At 44.7% G+C, this 24,206-nt stretch overlaps 1 long non-coding RNA gene across 1 annotated transcript; it reads right to left on the bottom strand.

Moving 5' to 3' along the window:
* Positions 1 to 1,230: 1,230 nt before the first annotated feature.
* Positions 1,231 to 18,578, bottom strand: LOC310831977. Its single transcript, XR_014558081.1, has 3 exons — positions 18,442 to 18,578; positions 17,084 to 17,328; positions 1,231 to 2,381 (listed from the first exon to the last, which is right to left on the bottom strand). It is a non-coding gene; the product is annotated as an uncharacterized lncRNA (long non-coding RNA).
* Positions 18,579 to 24,206: the final 5,628 nt, after the last annotated feature.

Here is a 24,206-nt window from a genome sequence, read left to right as displayed (position 1 = left end):
CAGACATTTCAGCATCACTCTTTGAGAGGTATCTCATAAAAAAAAATGGATGCGGCTTGATAGCAAGCAGCATCCTAATTGGATACAGTGAAAATATAAGAGTGAAGCCAAAAATCTCTCTCTATATCCATCTTGTTGAAATAAACCAGGATTTTGGTGGGGAGGGAGTTGGGGAGGGGATTCATTATCTGAAGGACACATTATCCTTTCCTCTACCTATGATTCAGCATGGTAAGTAGTCATTCCTAATTGGCTTAAAGCTTAGTATGATATATTAGAATGCTGAAGGAAGTGATGACACAGCCAAATTCCTGTGGGAGAAGGCCCAAGACTGATCTGAGTGCAAAGGAAACACAAGACTGTAGAGGAATCATCAAATTTCAGAACTAATGAGCAGTTTTGTAGCAGCAGCACCTCCCCATTCAGATTGGAGAGACTTGCCGTTCCACCATCTTTGTGTTGAAAACGGAATAGTTCTTTTGAGTTGGCTACACAATTTGCTTAAATGTGACACTTGAGAAGAGCTAGAACAACTCAGGTTTCCTCAACATGGTATATAACCATGGCAATGCGATTAATGCCACTGAAGAAGAGCGACTGCAACATAAATGAACAACCAAACTCTTTTCCCCCCCCCCCCGCAAGGAGTGCTGAAACATTTGTGGCAATCAAAGGTATTTTTTTTGCTCTGGTGAAATGTTTGCTTTGCAAAAACCTGACTTGTTTCGGCTCCACTCTAGTGTAATATTTAAGCAAATTAGAAGCCAACTTGAGAAAACTATTCGGTTTTCATCACAAAGATAGCGGAACTGCAAGTTATTGCTTCATTCAACAATGAGCTGTGTACTGCTTAAGTAGGTGGAATAATAATCTACATATTTATCCCTATCTGTGCCAGCAGTGGCTTTTATGTATTAAATGACATTAATAGTTTTCACAGTATGTGTTGATTTGTTTGTAATCATTTTTACACATGGGAATGTTTTTCATTGTTTTTATTGCTGATGTCTTTCCTGTGAAATCATTTGAATGTATTTAATGGGAAGCAAATCATAAATGGTATCAAGTCAAAAAAATCAATAAATATCACATCCAGGAAAGAGCAGCAGTCCAAGAAGACAATGGTGACAAGTAGCATTTTTTTATTTTTGAGGAAATACTCTCAAGATCTAAGGCAGCCTTTCCCAAGCTGGTGCCCTGCAGATATTTTGGATTGGCAATTTTGGCTTTCTCAGTTTCACATTTTTCCAGTCATAAATTCAGTTCTCTACATTTTACAATGAAGCAAATTTTTAAAGATTAAAAATCCTCATGAAAATTCACAGCATTGTAGTTCGAATTCCTCCCAACAACACAATTTTGTATGCAGTTTAGACTAACGGGCACAATTTTGCAAGCAATTTTCCCCAAGATAATGCATTTTTGTGTGCTGTTTTCAATATTACAGTCATTTTCATGCACACTTCCCCCTGATGCAGGCATTTGTTCAGCTCTGTGATTGTATTTGGAGGTACACAAACTTGTTGGGTGTTGCCTGTGAATAACTGGGAGTGTACTGCTTAACTCTCTTGTGTACACAGATTGGATATTCATTGAATGTAACATGCAAACACCTCTCTAGTGCACTGCACACATCCCTTTTTGTTTGCTTGTTTTTAAGATGGGGAAGCATGTAATCATGTGCATTTGAAATGGGGTAGCCCAGGAACATTTCGATTCCCATGATCTGCTGTTGTTGTATATTTGCTCTAAGGCCATAACAGCAGCCTGGTACCTTAAATATTCCAGATGATTCTCCTTTTTCAATTCAGGACTAATACCTTGTATGCAGTGCGGGCGTCTCAAAAAGGTAGGAGGAAGCATTATATCTGCTGGTGCTCCAAGCATGATTGATCCAAAGATTGCAGCTTGATACAAGCTCATTATCTTTGCTGGGGGATGGGGGTTTTTTGTTAAAAAATAAAACCAAACAAAGACAAAAACAGATAGGTCTGTGCCTCTGGTTCTATTTTATTTTAAAATGCCTTTGTATCCCAAAGACACCTGAAAATCAGAGAGTCTGCTTTTAGTCTTCCAGCTGTGATACATGTCCTCTGCAGCCACTTCTGCATCCTTTAGCTACCGAAAGGGAAGTGTGTCCTGTTCAAAGATTTTGAAATACCAAAAAGAATATTTGATATCTCCATGTCCAGGGGCTACAACTTAATGGCTGGCGTTCAATGCTTCTTAACCCCTTCTGTCACAGGATCCTAAGGTTCTCCTATTGGGGAGTCATAGAGAGAAATGCTTTGCATGGCTCTGTGGTACAGGACGGATACCGGGGCTTTCAAGGGGACTTCTGCGAGTTCACCTTTGAGGGGTTGTGGCAGGTAAAGTTTCATCTGCACCAACAAAGACAGCAAGGAGTTTATAGCTGCAGAGAACAGGGTGCAATTAATTTTGATTAAAAGGACTTCACGAGCTAGATAAAATATCCCTCTGGTGCCTGTTATCGTCATTTAAAATGAAAAGAATCTTAAATGCCACAGTGTTGGCACTACTAGTAGAACCTCAAATTGAAGCATGTTTATCACAACCGCGTTTTATCATTATGTGAAATGTGCAGCCAGTAGGGATGGGTGATGAATCCACAAAGGTCAGGTTCCAAAGCGGGTTCACCTGATTGGATACAGGTGGATCATGACCCGGATCAATCACTTAAGAATCTGAAGTCATATGAACATTAGAACATAAGAAGAGCCTGCTGGAATCAGTCCAAAGGGAGTCCATCTAGTTTAGCATCCTTTTCTCACAATGGCCACCCAGATGCCTATGGGTGACTTCAGACAGGACCAAAGCACAAGAGCACTCTTCCCTCCTGCTGTTTCCAGCGACTGGTACTCAGAAGCATTATTGCCTGTGGCCATGGGGCAGAGCATTGCCATCATGGCTAGTGGCCATTGATAGCCTTAGTCTTCCATGAATCTGCCCAATCCTCTTTTAAAGCTCTCCAAGTTGGTGGCCACGACTGCCTCCTGCAGGAGCAAGTTCCATAGCCCAGCTATACGCTGGAAAAAGGAAGTACTTTAATTTATTTCTTTTGAATCATCCAATTTCCAGCTTCATTGGGTGTCCATAAAGTTTTTGTGTTATGAAAGAGAGAGAGAGAGAATGAATTTTTTTATGTTCACTTTCTCCGTGTCATGCATGATTTTGTAAAGTTCTCTCGTGCTTTTCCTCCAAACTAAAAAGTCCGAAACTCTACAACTTTCCTTCATGGAGGAGTCACTTCATCCCCTTCATCATTTTGGTTGACCATTTCTGGATCCCTTTGTGTAGTGGTCCAAAGGCTGTAAAGCTGCTGCCATCCTTTTTCCATTTTTCTTTCAATAACAAACTGTTATGTACTGAGTTGAATAGGATCCAAAATGCAGCAGTCTGATTGGTCCGAGAACAATAGGATCCAAAATGCAGCAGTCTGATTGGTCCGAGAACAATAGGATTCAGAATGCAGCAGTCTGATTGGTCCGAGAACAATGCAGCAGTATGATTGGTCTGCAGGAGCCACCCAGTCCAGCTCCAGATGGAAGTGAATCCACAACCTGATTGGCCTACAGGAGAATTCCGGAATTACAGGAGAATTCCGGAATTAGCCAATCACGTTCATCCCATTGTGTAAATAATGTATATAAAGCAGATACTTTGGGGCGACTTTCATTCCTCCTCAGCACTATGAGCTGAATGAAGAGCATGAAATCCACTCTCGACTCCAAGTATATTTCACAAACTAATAAAGTTCCTTACTTTGACTGCCGAAGTATGTAGCTTTGCCAACCTCGGGGTTTTAGAATCCCCTTGTGCCTAGACGTTTGGCATTCAGGCTCCTGGGGGTGTAGAATTGGAGCTGTAATTGACAGACACACTTTTTTGAGGTCTGGGACAGACTGAGAGAGAATGTGGACTGCCTTTACTCTACAAATAAAACACAAAGGTTTAGGTTGAAGTGAGGAGAGCTGGGGCTCTAGTAATTGCTCTAGTGCATCCCAGGTTCCCTCCCATCTGCAGCTGCAGGAGTAAGTGGGAGGGTGGTGGCAGCAACTCCTGGAAAGGAAGACACCCCCCCAAAAAAAAATCAGAATCTGGATATAGCTGCTTTTGTCTCTATGGCAACCTCTGTGGGCCTGTAAATGATAGTCCTCACCTGGCCAGCCAATGCTGTTATCTTATGAAGAAACTTATCTGACTGGTTCAATGGCCTTTCCCACTAGATTCTAAACTTTACATGCACAGGATCACAGCTTTGAACAGGATCATCCAGGCTGGCTCCGCAGACCCTCAGCACTCGTTTAAAAACAAGAACAACATTTTTTTAAAAAAAAACTCACTATGAAGAAAGGAAGAGAATCGCTGGCCATTTTTTGCTCATCTGCAAACTCCACAAACATTACAGCTTTGCGAGCTCTCCATTATACCACCTTGAATGATATTCTCAGTAGCCGCTGACCCCCCACATTCTGATCAAAGACAGCCTCCCATGAATGAAAATAAGGTTAACCTTCCAATCAGTGTAGCAAATGCACATTAGCCACCTTGACCATGATAGTCCTCTAATTGGAATTTCACACTGTGCTCAAAATTTAGAATTTAATTTTGATTGTCTGAATGTCACGCAGAATCAGATCAATGTGGCTAGGAATTGGGCGGGGGAGATGTTTGAACTATTTTTTCTCTTCTTCTTGACTAGCACCTTAAACTCCTGGTAGCAGGGGGTAGAGGCTAGAGCTCTCTGACGCTCACGCTCACTCTCTCCCCACCTCCCACCGCCTTCTCTCTCTGTATATAGATATTTTTTTTAAAAAAAAAATAAAGCCCCAAAGGTTGGAGGAGAGTAAAGGGGGGGGGGAGAGATGTAGGTAGATAGGATAGCTCAAAGACTGTGTGTTTCATGAATTAATCAGCATCACCAACTACACTGCTTGACCCTTTAGACGTTGTGAAATTAATATAAGTAGACAAGGCAAGCGCAGCCGCCCCCTCCCAAAGAGCCTTGGAAGTTCACTTAAGCAATCCAACTTTCCTTAAAGTTTTATAAGCTTGCTTTTAGAGGAAGTCCTTTGTACTTATTACTGGTGACAGTGAGCATTATAACAGCCACTGAACCTTGCCTGACTTCCGACCCCAATAAGGTAGAGCGCAGTTATCAAGGGAAATATCAGAATCAGAGCTTGTATATTACATTGAGGTCCTGACTCCTGAAACAGCCCCCTGTAGACTCTTCAAATGGATGTCAGTGAAATAAACAGCTAATATCGTAAGATGTCTACTTACAAGTGCGGCAGGATTATTGTTTGCTTAACTGCTTTCGGCATAGGAACCCTCACTTAATTTTTTTTTAGAGAGGTGGAAAATCAAGCTGTTTAAGGAGGAAAAGTCAGGTGTCTTTGGATCTTCTGCATCTGGCTGAAGACCCTTCATGGAGGCGGTGTTGGAGAAGCACACAAGCACTCATCCCTCCATTCGGCTGTAGCAAGTCAAGCAGCACTAAGTCTTTCTCTTAAAACGATTAATGGGTTTAAATTATTCAATGGCAGCCAAGGGTACATGCGGTGGAATGGAAAGGGCTTCTCCAAGTTTGCAGTCCTCAAGGCACACGCGCCGGGACAGTGTCACGTTTGCAATCCTGAAAAATAGGGCCACGTCAGGAGAGGCGGTTGGAGGACCAACGGGCAAGTAATCTACTGCAGGGCGGCTGAGATTGCATCTTGCAACAAAGACCCTTCCACACCTCTCTTCATTCGCCATTAATCATGCAACACTTGTAACACTTGAGCTGAAGTCCTACGGCAGGCGGGGGGTGGCGGAGAGAAAGAAATCAGATCTCTCACCCTTTGCCAGTTGATTATAATTTCCATAATGTAAAAGGTTCCTGCTGAATTATTAAAGTGTTTTTTTCACCCACTGCTTTAAAGAAAGGAGGGGAAGGCTTTTCGCAGATAGCCCAGGAAGAGGAAAGCTAACATTTGATAAAGCCCGGCATTATTAATTAACTAGAGCCGCTTCTTTGCAACATAATTCATGTTGCAAACGCAGAAGGCGGCACACGCTAAGACTACCATCCTATGCACATATGTTGTGGCTTGTTAGACCCACTGAACACAGTGGGACTTGCTTAAAAATGCAAGAAGAGCCCTGCTGGATCAGACCAAAGGCCCATGGAGTCCAGCATCCTGTTCTCACAGGGATCAACCAGGAAACCTACAAGTAGGATCTGAGCACATCAGTACGCTCCCCTCCTGCAGTGTCCAGCGACTGGTATTCAGAAGCATCACTGCCTCCGACAGTGGAGGTAGAACATAGGCATTCTGGCTGTAGGCTTTGTCTTCCACAAATGTGTCCAACTGTCTTTTTAAGCCATCCAAGTGTCTGTGATAAAGGTTTCCCTGGTCATCTAGTAAATAATAACCCCACGGTCTTTATTTCCTTTATAGCAGCTACTTCCTTCCCCCCACATATCAGTTTCCTCTCTTGATTAACATAATTTTCTCCTCTCTTCCTCAAGTGTGAAGATGGTGTCCTGTTCTCCAATACGTTTCTCCTTTACCCTCCATGTACTTTTGTCTCTTCTGTAGCAATCCCTGAAATGCTTGTCTGTGCACGGCTGCAAATCCTCTCCATTCAGTTACCTTTGCCAGTTTACTTCTTGCCGCTCCCTTGAGACGTCTCAATTAGCGCACCTTTTTCTTTGGCACCTGTCACCTTCAGAACCGCAAGGTGGATCTAGCCCCCACCTCACGCCACCCAGAAAACAAATGAGGATCCCATTCTTGGCTTTGGTGGAGCGCAAAGGTGCTGTTCCTTTGCAAAACTGGCACACCTTTAATAGATGATAAATCGATGGGAAGAGTGGCCTTGCTTGTGTTTCAGCCCTTGAGTCAGCCGGCATGCTGCGTCCTTTCATTACTCAAAGATAACAGCAGAGGCCAGTTATCCTAAATCCAGGGTGATATATTTCCATACAAAAAGAGCAATTGGTGGCTGATTAACATAACGTCGGACAATGATGGAAATTAACCCTTGTCTCGGAAGATCAGAGCAAAAACTGCCATTTGTCTTTCCTGTAATCACATTTATAGGCAACTGGGGAAGAGTTGCAGCATGTGGAATGAATCTTGAGAGTTTTCTGAACTCTTCTGGCTCTATGGAATGATTGAGGTAAGCAGGGGAGATTAAATAGACAGAAGCAGCACATTTAATTTGATTAAAATGAATGGCGCCATCCTGTGCATGTTTACTACTGTTAAGGGGTTTTTACTCCCAGGTAAGTCTTCATCAGATTCGCAGCCTGAATTGCATATTATTTATTCATTCATTCATTTCGGGGATTCACCAACTGCCCACCATTTGAAAATATCGTGACAGTGGACCAAAACAAGGAAATAAACACAACATGGCAAAGTTGAGCAATAAGTTTACATTCAATACATCTGAAAAGCCAGCATGAACAATAGCCCAAAATGCTTCCCTGAAAAAGGGCCTGGCTGATTTTTTTTTTATTTAATAAAATCTTAAGGGAGCTATTAAAAGAACAAATTTTGGGCACCAGGCTACTTTTCCATTGGGAGGGTAGGAGGACTGTGTTCCAAAGTGGGTATTCTCATGGAAATTCTTTTGGTGCAGATTTTTCCTGGTATACACATCTGTGTGTACAACGTTTCCTGGTATAACCATTTCTGCAAGTGATTCCCCTGATAGGTTGCATTTTTGCATGCTATTTTTACTAATCTATGCACGTCTAGGTAGACTTTTCCCCAGTAGCTGGAGAAGTGCATTGCAAAATTCAGAGTAGTGTGAATTTCAAAGGCTAGCTGTATTTTGGGGCCCATGCAGTTTCAGGAAGTGTGAAATGGGGAGTTTCATATTAAAATGTGAGCCCCCGGGGTCTTTTATGCCTCAACCCAAAAGGGCAAGATGTCCCATCAGAGTTCTAGTGGAAGCCATCCCATACCCTCCAACATGTTGAGTCCCCAAATCAGGACACAAATCTTCCTGCCCATGCTCCTCCTGCACGAGTCATGTGGTCCACATGAGATCACAGAGCCCAAAGGATGCACTTTTTCAGTGCTCTGCTCTCACAGTGTCCCAAAATGTACTTTGGGGTGCTATGCAAGATCATGGTTTGGGAGCGAGATCATGGCGCCCAAAATGGCCGCTGTGCTCTCATGGGGGGGAAAGTGGATGTCTCAGTTTTCCCCAGACATTGGCAGGATATGTCATCCCCGATCTGTATGGTGGCTCAAGTCAGATAGGAAAAGCCACCCCCTAGTGGCAAACACAAAGGGCGTATTCACATTACCAACAAGAGTGCAAGGAAGTTGTTCCCCACTTTGTTTCACAATTCCTCCCTCCACCAGCTGTTCACATCCCCATGGCTTCATTCACTTCTGTTTGTGTACACACCAAGCAGGCTCTGACAGGAAGGGGGTGTCTTTCCCCCATGCAAAGGTGTTCACACCTTGGAAGAGTTGAACTGGGACAGGCTTAGGGACTCTAGAGGTGTGAAGCTGGTTTGAGAAAACAGCACAGCACACACTGGTTATCTTAAACAAAGTATAGGATACATCTGCATTTTGGATAACATGTGTGAACATGGATTCAACCCCTGCAGTGGAAACAGTACACAGTGAATGCGTGAACACAGTGAGAGTTTCTCTCCGCTCCCAGTGATAAGGGTGAATGACAAGGATCCTGCAGACAGATGGCTAATATCCCTATGCACACATGAAGGAGGAGGAGCTATAAGCCTTCCAAAATGCTAATCGATTTGATTGATCCCCTTTTTATTAAATTAAAAACCTGCTTTCTAAACAGAGCTTTTCCAAAATGCCATCCCTTACCCTATGCCTTATGTGTGGGCTTGTGTACACACAGAGAGAAAGACAGACAGAGAAACAGAGATTGCTTTCCTCCTATTCAGTTGGGGGAGTTAATGGCTGGCAAGGGGCTGTGGAAAACAGGAGACCCTTTGAGTTTTTAATTTCAACCCAAAGGAAGGGAGATGCACTCAATATCCAAGAGGAGACTGCAGAAAACATTTAACTCCAGAGTACCACGGGTGGATTTAAGCCCATCCCAGGCCAGGCAGCAAGAAATCTGATTGGATCCTATTTAAAAACCTTTCAGCCCATGTTAGCTACAGTCAGATCATTTCTCTGAGCACAGAGAAGTCATGACTAGGTCAGCTCAGGCTATCAGGAAATGAACCGCTGATCATTCAAATTACAGGGCACACTTGATTCAAATTCAGCACTGCTAAATTGATCTGTCTCAGATCAACGTATCTTTAAGTGGGGAACTGGAAATCAGTGGCTTGGGGGTTGTGGGAAATAAGTGACTGCAGAGCTATTCCCCCCCCCCACCCTCCCTGGCCCTGATTTTTGTCGTGTTATCTCCCTTACAAGAAACATAAAGGTTTCTGATCTGTTACATGTACCTATATGTTTGCATGTATGCACGTGAATGCATGAGAAAATTCTTTTGGAAAATTATTCTTATTATTTATTCTTATATCCTAGCCTTCCTCCAAAGGCAGCTGAGGGTGGCAAACAATGATCAAATAAAACCAACATAAAACAGTAATTCAATATACAATAACAACAAAGCAGCAATAAAGTTTAATGCAGTGCCTAGCCAACGACTAGACTACCAAATTCCCTTCCAGTTATGAGACAAAGGCAGAGAGGCAGCTAGATCGCCATGGGGAGTAAATTCCATAACTGGGGTGCTGCCACCATTGTGGCCCTGCCTATATTTTATATTACATTCTGCAACTATCGTACAGCTTTCTAGCTGAACTTTGATCATACAGAAAACAACAAAGAGAGAGGAGATGTCACGTTTACCAAGGATGTGCAGTGCAAACGTATGCATGTTTACTCAGAAGCAAGCCCCACCCTGTTCAATGAAGCTTACTCCCGGGCAGTGCTTTTTTCCTTAAAAAAATGTTTAGGGGTACTCTCATTTTCCTACTCATATTGAAATACTGCCCCTCAATAAGGCTAAACTTAGATTACCAAAATGTTTAAAGGTAAAGGTAAAGGGACCCCTGACCATTAGGTCCAGTCGTGGCCGACTCTGTGGTTGCGGCACTCATCTTGCTTTACTGGCCGAGGGAGCCAGCGTACAGTTTCCAGGTCATGTGGCCAGCATGACTAAGCTGCTTCTGGCAAACCAGAGCAGCGCACGGAAACACCATTTACCTTCCTGCCGGAGTGGTACCTATTTATCTACTTGCACTTTGATGTGCTTTTGAACTGCTAGGTTGGCAGGAGCAGGGAGCTCACCCTGTCACGGGGATTCGAACCGCCGACCTTCTGATCAGCAAGTCCTAGGTTCTGTGGTTTAACCCACAGGGCCACCCGCGTCCCCAGAAGAATGTATCAGAGTCTAAAATGTGTACAGGGCCATCACTTCTATTGCCATTCATACCTGCCCCCAGAAGGTTCCACATAAGAGGATGCAGCCCTTGGGTTGGAAAAAGTTTTCCACGCTTGCAGTATAATGTGGGGGGGCACATCTGGGGAAGGGCTCAGGGCTTTTCCTTGCAGGGAGTCCCAGATTCCATCCCCAGCATTTCCAAGTGGGATGTTGCCTGTCAGGAACCTTGTAGAGATGCTGCAAGTCAGTGCAGGCAATACTGAACTAGATGGGCTAGTGCTCTGACTCAGTAGAAGTCATCTTCCTATGGTGCGGAAGAAGTGGGGGGAGAGGGAGAGACAGGCAGACAGAAACTCACAGAGAGAGATCTGCTCCCTCAAAACAGTTCACGAGCTTTTTCTGCATCAGAAAATGGCCATAGAAAAAAGATTTCAGGATTCTTTCGACTGCAGCATTTGAGAGGAAAGGGGATTAAGGAACAAGGGGAGGGGGAGAGAATCCTCTCTCTTCAGTGCAAGCGATTACAGGCCGTTGCCATCAACTGGCTGCTCTAAATCCGCTTTTACCTTGGACTTGTCAGATATGTTTGGGGCAGATGAGTGACAGGTGTCAGACTGTGAGACAGAAGGACTGAGCGCTTTCTGTGAAAACTAGGTTGCAGTTGGTGCCATGAGAAAGAGCTCGTATGCCACGGATATTTCTGTCTTCTGTCGAATACTGCAGGAATGAGTGCCGAGGTGAAGGAGTGAGAGCCATTCTAAATATTATTATTTAGCAAAGCAGCATCAATGTACAGAACCAGTGGCCCTTCAGTTGTTGCTAGACTACAACTCCTTCCATCTCTGATCTTTGACCATGCTGGCTGGGGCTGATGGGAGTTGTAGTCCAACAACAGCTGGAAGGCTGCGACTTCCCCATCCTTGTTGTGCATGCCATTATATGCAGTATAAACAAAGCAAAATATAAAAAATAAAAATCCCTGGAACTTCCAGTCTGAATACTTGGGAGAGGGAGGGATATCATACTCTCCAACTTTTCTCCAGTGAAGGGACATACTGAAGAAGAAGAAGAAGAAGAAGAAGAAGAAGAAGAAGAAGAAGAAGAAGAAGAAGAAGAAGAAGATTGTTTTTTATACCCTGCCCATCTGACTCTGTTGCCCCAGCTACTCTGGGCAGCTTCCAACATATATAAAACATAATAAAACATTAAACATTTTAAAAACTTCCATATACAGGGCTGCCTTCAGATATATTCTAAACAAGGTTGTGTAGTTACTTATCTCCTTGGCTCAAGAGTTGCATAACTCCATACCCTCCAACATTTCTCCGATGAAAATAGGGATGTTCCTAAGGAAAATAGGGACATTCTGGGATCAAATCAGAAACTGGGACAGCTTCTGTAAATCCAGGACTGTCACTGGAAAATAGGGACACTTGGAGGGTCTGGGATATGAGAAGCAAGGAGAGTTAAGCAAGGACTTCAAAGAGAAGGGAAGAGATTTGAAGGAAAAGAGAATGGATTTTGCTCAGGTGCCCTTCAAGGAGATTCCAGCCATGCACACAGGGCAGTATCACTCTACACTGAGTGGCAGTGTAAGGTCTTTTCTACTCTACCTGGAAAGGCCAGAAAGTGAACCAGGGACCTTCTGCATGCCAAGCAAATGCTCTACCACTGAGCTATGGCCCTTCCCACTTCTGTTAGGAGTAGAGAGCTTTGTATTTTTCACTGCAATAATCTGCTCTTCACAGCTGCTCTTCTGAAATTTGTCGTTATGTGTGATATTCCTTTCACACACCGGAAGGTAGGGAGGGAAAGGGAAATCATCTGAAAGCAAAGTTTTGACTGGCATGAAGCAGTATCAAAGACAGAAATCGCGAAGTACACGTTTTGCTGCTTGTTTGGGCCCTTAATATGGATTAAGCATCTCTGACCTCCCAGGAACCCTGTGGCAACCTCAAATGTGCGATCATACAGTGACCTCTGGTGTTATAAAAAGGATGGAATCTGTGTGCTTTGCAATCCATTACTGTCTCCCAGAAAAAAAGGAGGTGGGGTGGAATAGAATGAAAGAAAAGAACTGAATCCACTCTGATTCCTTTGTAATCCTTCTGGCCCAGGATTTTATGCCAACGTGACTACTATTGTCAGCTCTTATTTGACGCGAAAATCTTCCCAGCGTAAAGATCTTGATCTGAGTTCACAAGCTGATGAAATGTACCAGGAGCTGCTGCAGAGAGTGAGGTGGGGAGAGTTCTTTGGAGATTAGAGCTTGCAGGAAGGCATTTTCACACAGGCAACAGGGAAAATACACTTGGGGGACTTCTGGCCCCAAACCAAGATAAGAAACACGTCTTCAGCAGGATACTGGGGGCAGTACAGGCTGAGAGCCAGGTACGTTTTGTATTCTAGTCAAAACCAACAATCATTGTGGGCAACCATAGATCAAAGGCTAAAATGTGGACCTCTAGGATCTTGATAGCCTTGCCAGGCTATACCTTTCACCAGCCCCACTCTGTGCCCTTTGGCCTGGCTGGGATAACCCCTTGCACTCTGATAACGTTTCTTGTTTACCTGGTTGGAGGACACAAGAGATGTTTGTGTAGAAAACTCAGATTTTTGTATGTCTGATATGTAACCTATTTATGCATACAATTACGATAGAGAAAATGGACAGTTGAGTTTTTCTCTCTTATAATACTAGAACTCAGGGACATCCAATGAAGCTGAAGATTCAGGACAGACAAAAAAAGGAAGAACTTCACACAGTGCATGTGTGCACAGGAGGCAGTGATGGCCACCATTTTAGATGGCTTAAAAAGAAGACTGGACAAATTCATGGAGGATAAAGCTATCAATGGCTACCAGCCATGACAGCTAGGCTCTGCCCCTATGGTCAAAGGCAGCAATGGTTCTGAATACCAGCTGCTAGAAACTGCAGGAGGAGGAAACTGCTCTTTGAAGTGGCATCGTAGTGCTTTCAGTGTATGGTGTGACCATGGCCAGATCCAATCCCTGAAGTGGCAAAACCATTCTGCGCTGCCTCGTATCAGTGGCTCAACACAACAGGCTTTGTGGCTGGCGAGTGAACCGATAGGAGACCTGCAACAGGATGTTGCAGTGCTTCTTCTCTCCAAAAGGGGATGTTCCTTTTCTAGCTTCCAGCCTGCCATTCCCTCCAACCAGAGTGTTCCACTCCCTCTTCTCCACGTTCCACCGCTCTCCATTCTGTGCCTACTGAGTATGGTCAGTAACCAACGGGCTATTTTTGTGAGTGGAAGGGGGTTCCTGTTTGGGGTTGTTTTTCAAAGCTTTTTTGTACTTCTGAGAACTTCAAGGCTCCTCCCCAAGCATGCTGATGTCTTCCATTTGTTCCTCTGTACCACTTACCACTTGAGTTAGCTGCTAGAAGGTGTGATATTGTTGCTTGACAAATGCTGGCTAATGCAAAGTACAGTGGTACCTCGGGTTACATTCGCTTCAGGTTACAGATGCTTCAGGTTACAGGCTCCACTAACCCAGAAATAGTACCTCGGGTTAAGAACTTTGCTTCAGGATGAGAACAGAAATCGCACAACTGCGGCGCAGCAGCAGCAGGAGGCCCCATTAGCTAAAGTGGCGCTTCAGGTTAAGAACAGTTTCAGGTTAAGAATGGACCTCCGGAATGAATTAAGTTCTTAACCCAAGGTATCACTGTAATCCAAATGACCCACATAGCCTGTCTCAGGGATGAGAATCCTATGGCCCATGGGTGTAGACAGGATTTTGTTAAGAGGGGACCTTGGGGGGCAGGCTTTGGTTGGGGAGCAGACTTCTCATGGGGGTGGGACTTGAGTTGCTTGAGTACTTGCAATAGTTTTGTTGTTGCTTTTTTAACATGTAACAAGCTTTATTAATAGTTTTCCAAATGCTGTGACCCCGCTGACCCAAGATGCTGCTGGAATACAACTCCCACCATTGGCCATGGTGACTAGGAGCTGCAGTCCAACCAAAGTGGGAGGGGCCACAGGTTTCCCACCCCTGGTCCGGTTATCCAGCTCAGGACCATTCCCATTTCAGGATGTTCCTACAACTGGTGACATAAACAGGAATTCTGAGTTGGCAATTCTGCATTCAACCACTCAGACACGGCCCCAGACTTCTGCCTGGGGGGTCTTTGTACCCCATCCCAAATACACGCTTGCTGACACAGCCAGCTGCTGGTTTAATTAACATTGACAAGTACTCTGGAATGCAGAATTTGGGGGAACGGAGGCCAACGGACCACATCCAGGCACCAGTTGACAACGTAGCTGCCAATCGCCTCTTTAAAAACCATCCCGCAATTGAGCCAACTAAGAGAGTTGCAAAAGGGCAGTCAAAAAACTCACCCAGATGGTAATGTTTTGCAAAATACATACCACAGATTGCATCGTGCTTCACTTATTCATGATTACATGAGCCAAAGAAAGGCAGTATAATTAAAATGTACACGGTGGGCCATACTCATCCCTCTCTCTCTCTTACTGTCTGTCTGTCTGTCTGTCTGTCTGTCTCTCTCTCTCTCCCCCCCCCCACACAGAGATAGGTAGGCATCTCAATTTGGAGTCAATCAACTTAAACCATCTTACAGAACTGCCCCATTTGGCATTCTCTCTGCTATCATCTCCTCATTAGTCTCAGCGTGGCCCCTTGTAGAACTCAGGAGGGAAGAGGATAGGGACAAAACTAGAATTAGCTGGCTCTGTCTGTCATTAACTCAGGTTCTGCCTACCATTGGCCTCCCTGCTTTCTGCCCCACCAGTCTCAATGGGCACCAGTCACCACTGCCAGGCACCCTCCAAACTACAACCCCCGGTGGGGATATATGTACAGTATTGTATTTTTTTCTTCTTCTGCTTGTAAGACATCTAGAGACTATTTAAAAGTGATGAAGCTAATGGCTGCTCCTCCTGCTTGTTCCATTCACCAACCCTGCTTCCCCTTTGCCAACGTCCCTTTACACCTCACCCACACTTGCACCTATCCCCACAGCTTCCTTCACCTCTCCCCCATGCTTCTCCTCCCTCCCTCCCCCAGCTCACCCCAAGCCATTTTAAAGGAGGGGAGAAGGCACTTCCCACAACAGTTTAGCAAGATGCTATGTGAAATGCCTCCCCGCACAGCCATTAAACATAGCTGCAGCTGCATTTTGCAGAGGGGGGAGTTGCTTCACACTGCGGCTTGCTAAATTACTGTGAAATGCATCCCCCCATCCCCATTAAACCTCACTGGAGATAAGTTTACTAGAAGGGGGTCCTCTGTTAAACAGCTTGCCTGGGCCACCTGTTACCCATGTTGCTTGCTTACTCCCCTGCCCACCTGCAATTCATTGTACTGTAATTGGCATAGCCACCAACCTGCAGCGTGATGACAGTCTTACATTTTATGTATATAGGAAGATAAGATATATCCTTACATTTATAGTCATACCTCGGGATAAATGTGCTTCAAGTAAAGTATTTTTGGGTTGCGCTCTGCAGCGACCCGGAAGTAACGGAGCACGTTACTTCCGAGTTCCACCACGCGCACATGCGCAGACGGTCAAAATGTCGTCACGCGCAGAAGCGGCAAAATGCGACCCGTGCACGTGCAGACGCGTAGACACGGGTTGCGTTCACTTCAGGATGCAAACGGGGCTCCGGAATGGATCCCGTTCACATCCCGAGGTACCACTGTACAAGGTAAATGATGTGGTTGCCACACACCCCTACCAATACTAACATGGAAAGTCCTATTCATGGATGTTCTGTACCACATCTAGGTTGTCTCAGTGTCAGGTCTTAGTGCTGGGTTTTTGGGGAGGATTAGTTGACTATATTCAGGCCACAACAGCTGCCAAGATGATTCCCTTGATCAAAAGAACCTGCTTTCTGAGGGACCAGAGTGCCTGTGGTGCAGGAAGTAATGCACCATGGCCCGGCAGTAGAGACCTTGGTTCAAGACCACTCTGGGTACCTTACACCCAGGTGCTGACCAAATTCACTTCACCTTTGAATAATGTGCTAGAGCTTTTCCAAGCCCTGTGGTGCTTTTCCTCAATTGAATTTATAGAGAATACCTGTCCTCACTTCAGACTAGATCCATTACTGACCCTTTGCTTCTAAGCCTGCTAAGCCTAACAGCCTTTTCCCTTTTCCTTATTGTGAGATTGACATTGTTGCTAAACCTGCAGATATATGTGAGAGGTGGTTTGGAACTGATATAATGATTGCTGGTGTCACAAGGTTGAAAACCTACAAGTATCACAAAGGGAGACTGGCCACATTTACACCATGCATTTAAAGCACTGTGAGGCCCCTTTAGCAGCCATGGCTTCCACCAAAGAATCTTGGGAAGTGTAGTTAAAGCTGCTAAAAGTTCTCAGGAGACCCTTATTCTTCTCACAGAGCTACAGCTCCCAGAGTTTCCCAGGAAGAGGGACTGGTTGTTAAACCATTCTGAGGATTGTAGCTCTGGCATGGGAGTAGTGGTGTCCTAAGAACTCCCAGCAGCCTTAACAAACTACACTTCCCATGAGTCTTTGGGAGAAGCCATGACTGGTTTAAAGTAGTAGCACTGTGTTTTAAGTATACGTGCAGATGTGGCCTCTGTTACCTTCCCTTCTGTGCCAACAGACAGTGGAGGAAGTGAAGTCAGACAGACAGGTTCTTACAGATGTAGGACATGTGGGGCTCCCAGAAGCATCTGGCTGGCTGGTTTCAAGGACAGGATGCTGGGTTTTAGATGGGCTGATCCAGCTGGGAATGTTCTGTTTTCATGACATCATCTATGATAATGTTCCAAATGCCTGTGGACGAGCAGCCAACTCTTGTCAACCACATCCTGAAACACGTAACCAGGGCGGGCAAGAGAAACTTGAGAGACTGTCAGGAAATGTGAGTTTGGGTATCCTGTCACCTGGGAGGGAGAGAAACATGAGCATGATGCCCCCTCCGCTTTAGGAACAGCAGGAAGAGATTTGCTCAAGGCAGAATTAAAGGAGTGTTGTGACATCAGCAGCATCACAGCAATCAGCTCCCTCAGGAAGGGCTGTATCCCCCCCCAAATTAGGGGTGGTTAGAGCTGCCATTCTCAGTTTCTCTCCACTGCTCATTTTTCCAATCCTTAGTTCCATTTGAGTTGGAGGGGGACATTAAATCCTCACCGCCCCCCAAAAAAGAAAGCACATGTACATATTTTTGCAAATAATCTTCTTTACTTCTCTAGATGCTTATACAGTCATACCTTGGGTTGTGATAGCTGCGGGTTGCGTGTTTTCAGGTTATGGACGCACCGAAACCCGGAAGTACCGGAACGGGTTACTTCCGGGTTTCAGCGCTTTGTACATGCGCAGAAGCACCGAATCGTGTCCTGTGCATGCACAGCACTGCGGGTTGCGAACGTGCCTCTCGCACGGATCACGTTCGCAACCAGAGGTTCCACTGTATGCTATTTTCATGAATATGTGCTTCTTTATATGCATTTTCCCCTAATATATGCATTTTTGTTGGAAAACTCCATTGCAAAATAAGGGGCAGTATGAATTTCAGAGGATAGCTGCCATTCAGTTCACACATTGTTTCAGGAAGTGCAACATAAGGCAGGTTCACACAGTGTGTTTAAAGCGCATTCAACCCACATTGAAAGCATATGACTTCCTCCCCCCTCAAAAACCCCCGAGAACCATAGTTTTCGCATCACACAACTACAACTACAGCACCCTAAGCAAATGACAGTAATCCCAGGAGTCCTTGGGGGAAGTCAAGTGATTTAAACATGCATATGAATCAAACCGAATTCCCCCAGCCCAAAATGCAGTGGTGAGCCAACTCCCATCATCCATGGCCATCTGATGGGAGTTGCAGTCCAATAACATCTGGAAGGCCACAGGTTCACCATCCCTTCTATACAAAGGGGCAGGGAGTGTCATTGTACAGGAGGTGATATTTCCCAGCTCTAACCTTTCAAGGAAAGCAAAATCACCTGGGCAAGGTGACAAACTATATTCCTAAAGCCCAGGTAGGGACTAACCTGAGATCACTGAGATGCAGCTGTCTCTGTGCAGGAGTCATAAGGCAATCTCCTTCCCTGTGACATGCCATCTACCTGTGGAAGGGCAATAAAAGCATTACAAATAAAGAGACGCAGGTAACCTGCGTTAATGTATATTCATGCACAGGATTTGGGAGGAGTAGATGGAAGAAAAACACTGAAATGGGGGAACAGGCTACTTTCTCACACACAAAAGTTAGAAGACTCGTGCCTGTACATTTTGCCTTATATCTCAGCATCTACAGTTGCTAGAAACTTAAGTCTTTGAAAAAGAAAGCTGAGAATCAGCAGGGGACTATGGTCATCAGGGAGTTTCAACTGACCCCCTTGCTGATACCTATGTTTGACCATTGCAAAAGAAAAACCCTGAGATGTGTTTAATACCAATTTGGGTAGCACCGCCAGCATATATCTAGTTGTACAATGCACTGTATGTGAAGAGGTGTGATTCTCCACCACACTAGCAATATTTTAAAAAGAAAGGGAATTCAACCTAAGTGTGTGTTGGCTCCACAATTTCCTGGGCCCTCTTTGCAACAGAACGTGGCACAATTCTTTAACCCTAGCATGAACAAACTCTCCAATTCCAAAGAAGGGAGAGATGTAGAGATATTAAAACAGTACAGTACTAAATAAATGATAGTCATGATGATGATGATGAACCCACCACCAAAACACCTGTATCTGAGCAAAATCAGATTTTGTTTCGTCCTCAGCCACTCGCAAATAAAAGTTTGTGCCCCTGGTATGACCTTACCCATAGCTGCAATTTCCCTCCTCCCCTCATCTAGCAGGGTGACAAAACTAAGTTGAAACATACATCTGAATTCCCTGACAGCAGTTTGACCCTTGCTTTAGCTAAACTGATTGTGATATCCAAAGACAACAATCGTCTCTTATGTCGGTGGCGGTAATGCAGGGGGACAACTGCGAGAGGAATGTCACAACACGGGGTGCTGTGGACCGGAAAGAGAGTCTCCTTGATTGGGTGCTCTGCTCCCTGGTGTGCCCCTGGTAAAATGATCTAAGTGGTTCTGGCCCTGTGCCACAATCGCCCCCCTCTTCTTTTACAACCGTAATGCACAAGGAAATGTATAACAGCATTATGAACATGTCACTGGCATCGTTAACAGGCGTGAGCTGAAACCTCACTCAATTGCTATTCGCTGGAGAGGAGGGAAGGGAAGAGAATCCCTTTAATTATTGAGGATTAGTGAATCTCTCTTGGTTCCCCAAAAGCTAGCAGGAACTGGATCATGACCCTTCAGGTTCCTTGTGCATCATCTCACCATTTTGTACGCTTGCGTTTCTTCTCTCTCATTTATTTTTATTTGCTGTACCGAGGCCAGATTAATCTACCTTGTGAACCCAACAATGGTCAACAGCTAAGGTGATGTTGCTATGGAACTGACAGCCGCCCAAACTGTTTGCTCTTCTGTCAAAATTGAGAAGTGGCTGTAATGAAACGGAATGTCTCCCCCATGACAATAGAAAGCCCCCACGGACATCTTGCTGGCCACTGTGAGAACAGAATGCTGGACTTAGATGGGCCATTGGTCTGATCCAGCAGGCTCTTTTTGTGTTCTTAAATCTAAGAGTTCAGCACTTTCAGTCCCCATGGGTTAGACATGCAGGCTACTTCAGTCATCAGTTCTCCATCACATTGAACAGTGTAAGTAAAGGAGCCTTGAAAGAGCACAACTGATGGCACAGGCCCAGTGACTGACTGTGGCTCACCGTTCTCCCTCCTCCTTGGTGGCTGGAACCACCATCACCACTTCCTATTTAGCAGTAAGATGGCACAGAAAAACAACCGTTCAGTGCAGCTAAAATGGGGCGCTGCCCCACCAACCTCAGCCAGCCTCCAGAGGATAGCTCAGTTGGCAGAGCATGAGACTCTTAAGCTCAGGATCATTTGTTCAAGTCCCATGTTGGGCGAGATCCCTGCATTGCAGGGAGTTGATGATCCTTTTGGTCCCTTCTAATTCTATGAGATGGTGGCTCTTCCTGTCATTGGCTCTGCCTACAGTTGCTCTTGCTCCCTTCTGCCCTGCGAGTCCCAATGGGCACCAGCCTATCCACATTTCGAATGCCTCCACTAAAGCTGGAAAGAGATTCACGATTTGGCAACAGAGAATAGCAAGCTTAGGTTTCTGTGGGCAAGAAGAGGACCTTGTGCTTACCAAAGAAAGAACTTTTCCTAATTCTACCTCAGCTTTGTCAGGGAAAGCCTCGCTTGCCTGTTGCAAATGTTGGCCTTTTCTTCATTCTCTGCTTGGGAGCATTCGCTGAGGTAACAAGCTGAGCCTGGAGGGAAAGGCCTCAAACCACTCCACAGTAGCTGGAACTTCATTTTATCTTCACAGGTTGACAGTTGTGCACAAATGCACGAAGGAGGTCAGCTAACCTGTTTGTTTGTTTGTTTTTCTCCCTGAGAAATATTTAGGTTCTGTCACAACGCATTAGACGAAAGGAGAGGATGAGGACAGGAGCTTTTCTGCCCCTACACAACTCATAGCCACCCTAATTAGCGTCAGCTTTCCCCAAGCTAAATGGCCACCTCAGGATTCACCCTGCACATCGCCGTTGTTGTTTTTAATCAGGGCCATTTTAGAACATCTCCGACTTGCCGCTGAACTACAGAGAGACCTGTGTCCTCCGAAAGCGGCACGTCAGGTGTGAAAGGCGCCTTTGGTGTTTTTCAGGGCCTACATTCCAGCTGAGAGGGACTCTGGCGGTTCAAAGGTTGAGTTTGCATGAGCTCCAAATGTGACATCCTCGGCTGCGGCCTGCCCATGGAAAGCGTCACACCGTCAAACACCTATTCTTGTCAATTTCAGAGAAGTTGCTGTGTGAGTCTGTCGCAACAAAAGCACCTTAAAAATGAACAAATGTATTGTGGCATGGCTTCTTCTTATAAGTGACTGAATAACCCTAAACACTCACATGTCCCTCAGGTTGTTGTTGTTTTTTAAATGAAGAAATACTTAAGGGCTTCAGAATTATGGAAAGTTTTTGAGGCCTTCCTCTCTGGATACAGTGGTATGAGATGATGATATTTAAGGCTGCCTACACACCATGTATTTAAAGTACATTCCTCCCCCTTAGTTCCCAGGATTCCTAGGGGAGGTGTTAGGTGAGTCAGGTTAAAAATCTAGAGAAGACCTAACAATTAGGATTTCTTGGTTTAACACCTCATCTGGAAAGATGTAGCCCCTCATTATAGTGAACCTGACTGGGAAAAAGTAGACTTAGGGCTTTCCACACTTGCGCTTGTCCCATGTATAGAAGGCATGGGCCCAAGCAGTTTTTCCTTTACCCCTCCACTTCCCCCTAGAAAATCCACTCTTCAGTGCTAAACTGGAGCAAACATCAATCAGGAGAAAACCCATTTGACATTTGCTGTGATTCAATGGTAAACAGTAGGCTTTCCCTGGGGAAAGCAGAGGCGAAAGGAAAAGTGTAGATGAATCCTTAGACTGGAAACACACCACAGCTGTAGACAAGGCAAATTCCAAACTAGGAATGGGATGGGAAAGGAAGGGAAGGGAAGGGAAGGGAAGGATAATGGCTGATATTATAATGCCATTACACAAATTTAAGATGTGATGGCATTTGGAATGCTGTGTATAGTTCTGGTCACCTCACCTCAAAAAGGATATTAAAGAGCTGGGGAAGCTCAGAAAGTGACAAATGAAACTAAGAAGATGGAGCAACATCCCTGTGAAGAAAGGCTGCAGGATTTGGGACCTTTTATTTCAGAAAAAAGGCAAATAAGAGGCAAAAAAATAGAAGTATATAAAATTATGCATGGCGTGGATAGGGTTGTCTTACATCCGGATTTTCCTGGATATATACGGAAGACTGGAGTTGGCAGCAGTGTCTGGGCAGAAATCAGTTCAACAACTTTTCTGTCCAGATTTTCACTGTTTGAAATATGACAGCCCTAGGCATGGAGAAAGTGGAAAGAGATTTTTTTTTTTTGTCCCAGCAGTCATTCCTCCTCTGGTCACTGCTGTGGATACATGACCTGATTGAATATCTCCAGGTGCTGTGGTCATCTGCAAGGGATTCCTACATGGCAGGGGTAATGTTGCAAGCCTTCGTGTCACATTTGCAGACATTAATATGCTGCTTAATTAGTGTCTAAGCTGCTTATAACCAATTACCAAAAAAAATCACACACAATTAAAGTACATATTAAAATAATTCCCTCAAAACAGTAAAATAAAATAAAATAAGCCCATAAAGACTTCAGACACACATGCACAAAACACAGACAACGGTGCAGAGTACAAAGAAAAAGGATGGCTGTGTATCAGGTTTGCAGGACCATGGACAGATCTCTGGGAATGAGCAACATACTTCAATTTGCTCCCAGGTCCAGCCCTTGTAACTCTCCTGGTCCTGATCACCCATAAGAGCCTATTGAATCAGACCAATGGCCCATCTAGTATCCTCTTTTCAGTCAGCTATATGTCTGTGCAAAACCCTCAAGCAAGATTCGAGCATGACAGCACTCTCCCCTCCAGCAGTTTCCAACAACTGGGATTCAGAGACATATTGCCTCTGACAATGGAGGTAGAAGACAACCATTGTGGCCAATAGTCACTGATAGTCTTATCCTCCATGAATTTGTCCAATCCCCAGGTCAAGCCATCCCAAGTGGTGGCCATTACTGCCACCTGTGTAAGCGAGTTCCATAAGTTCAACGATGCACTATGTGAAGAAGGACTTTTATTTATCTGTCCTGTGTTACAGCGTTATGAGAGAGGGAGAATAACTTACCTCTATCCACTGTCTCAGTGTCATGCATAAGTTTATAATTTTTTATCACGTCACCACTTACTTGCCTTTTTTCTAAACTAAAAGGTCCAAAATTTCCTCATAGAAGAGTCACCTCCACCTCTTTTGGTTGCCCTTTTCTGAAATTTTCCCAACTCTACAATACAAAGCTAAAACTGTACACAGTATTACAAATGGAGTCAAGGCTCCACCTCTTATGGAAAGTGGAGGTCCTTAAAGGGGCAGCCTCTGAGACAGGAACTGAGCCATCCCTTTCCTCTCCATTACATCTCGCCTAGGATGCTCTGTGTGCTGGTAAACAGGCACTGGAGAGTGGGAGGGACCAGGCAATGGTAGAGGGCTCATGCCTTGGAGGCATTGGGCTCAGGAAGAATGAAACTCCGTATGAAGACCTGAGTCTTGCTGTTACTGAAGACTTGGATCCAACCAGCAATTCTCCCGACATATCTAGTAGGTAGAGTCATCTGAAATATGTCTAGCATTTTCTCACAGCAGGGAGATCAGCAGGTCTTTTGTGATGTGCACGTACCCTAAATGGACATATTCTGCATATTCTCGTGGCAAAGAGAGTGAGTATTTTGTTCATGATTAAAATAGCAAAGCACGGTACATTACTAGGGGAATCATGTTCAGTTATCCGAGACTTACTGTGATTCACTAAATAATAGAGACTGCTGAGCCTGGGGGTGAAAGAAACTTGAGGTCATGGAAGGATAACTTATATGGGATCACGATAGTTTAGAGAACATGGAGGGGAAATCACGCTAGACACAGAGATGTGCTAAGTAATTCCAACATCAGCTCTTGAACATGATTTCTAATATTCCAATTATTTACATTTTGGTAGGCAGTTAAGAAGAAATGTTTGGAGGAAGGGGGCTGAGAGAAAGGGGTGCATAGCAAGGCTAATGAGTTTACAGTTCACACGGCTCTTGCCA

Source organism: Podarcis gaigeae, assembly GCF_964106915.1.
Source record: "Podarcis gaigeae genome assembly, chromosome: 14".
Classification (NCBI taxonomy): Eukaryota; Metazoa; Chordata; class Lepidosauria; order Squamata; family Lacertidae; genus Podarcis; species Podarcis gaigeae.
The sequence above is the reverse complement of the archived record's forward strand: the minus strand, read 5'-3'. Positions and strand labels throughout refer to the sequence as shown.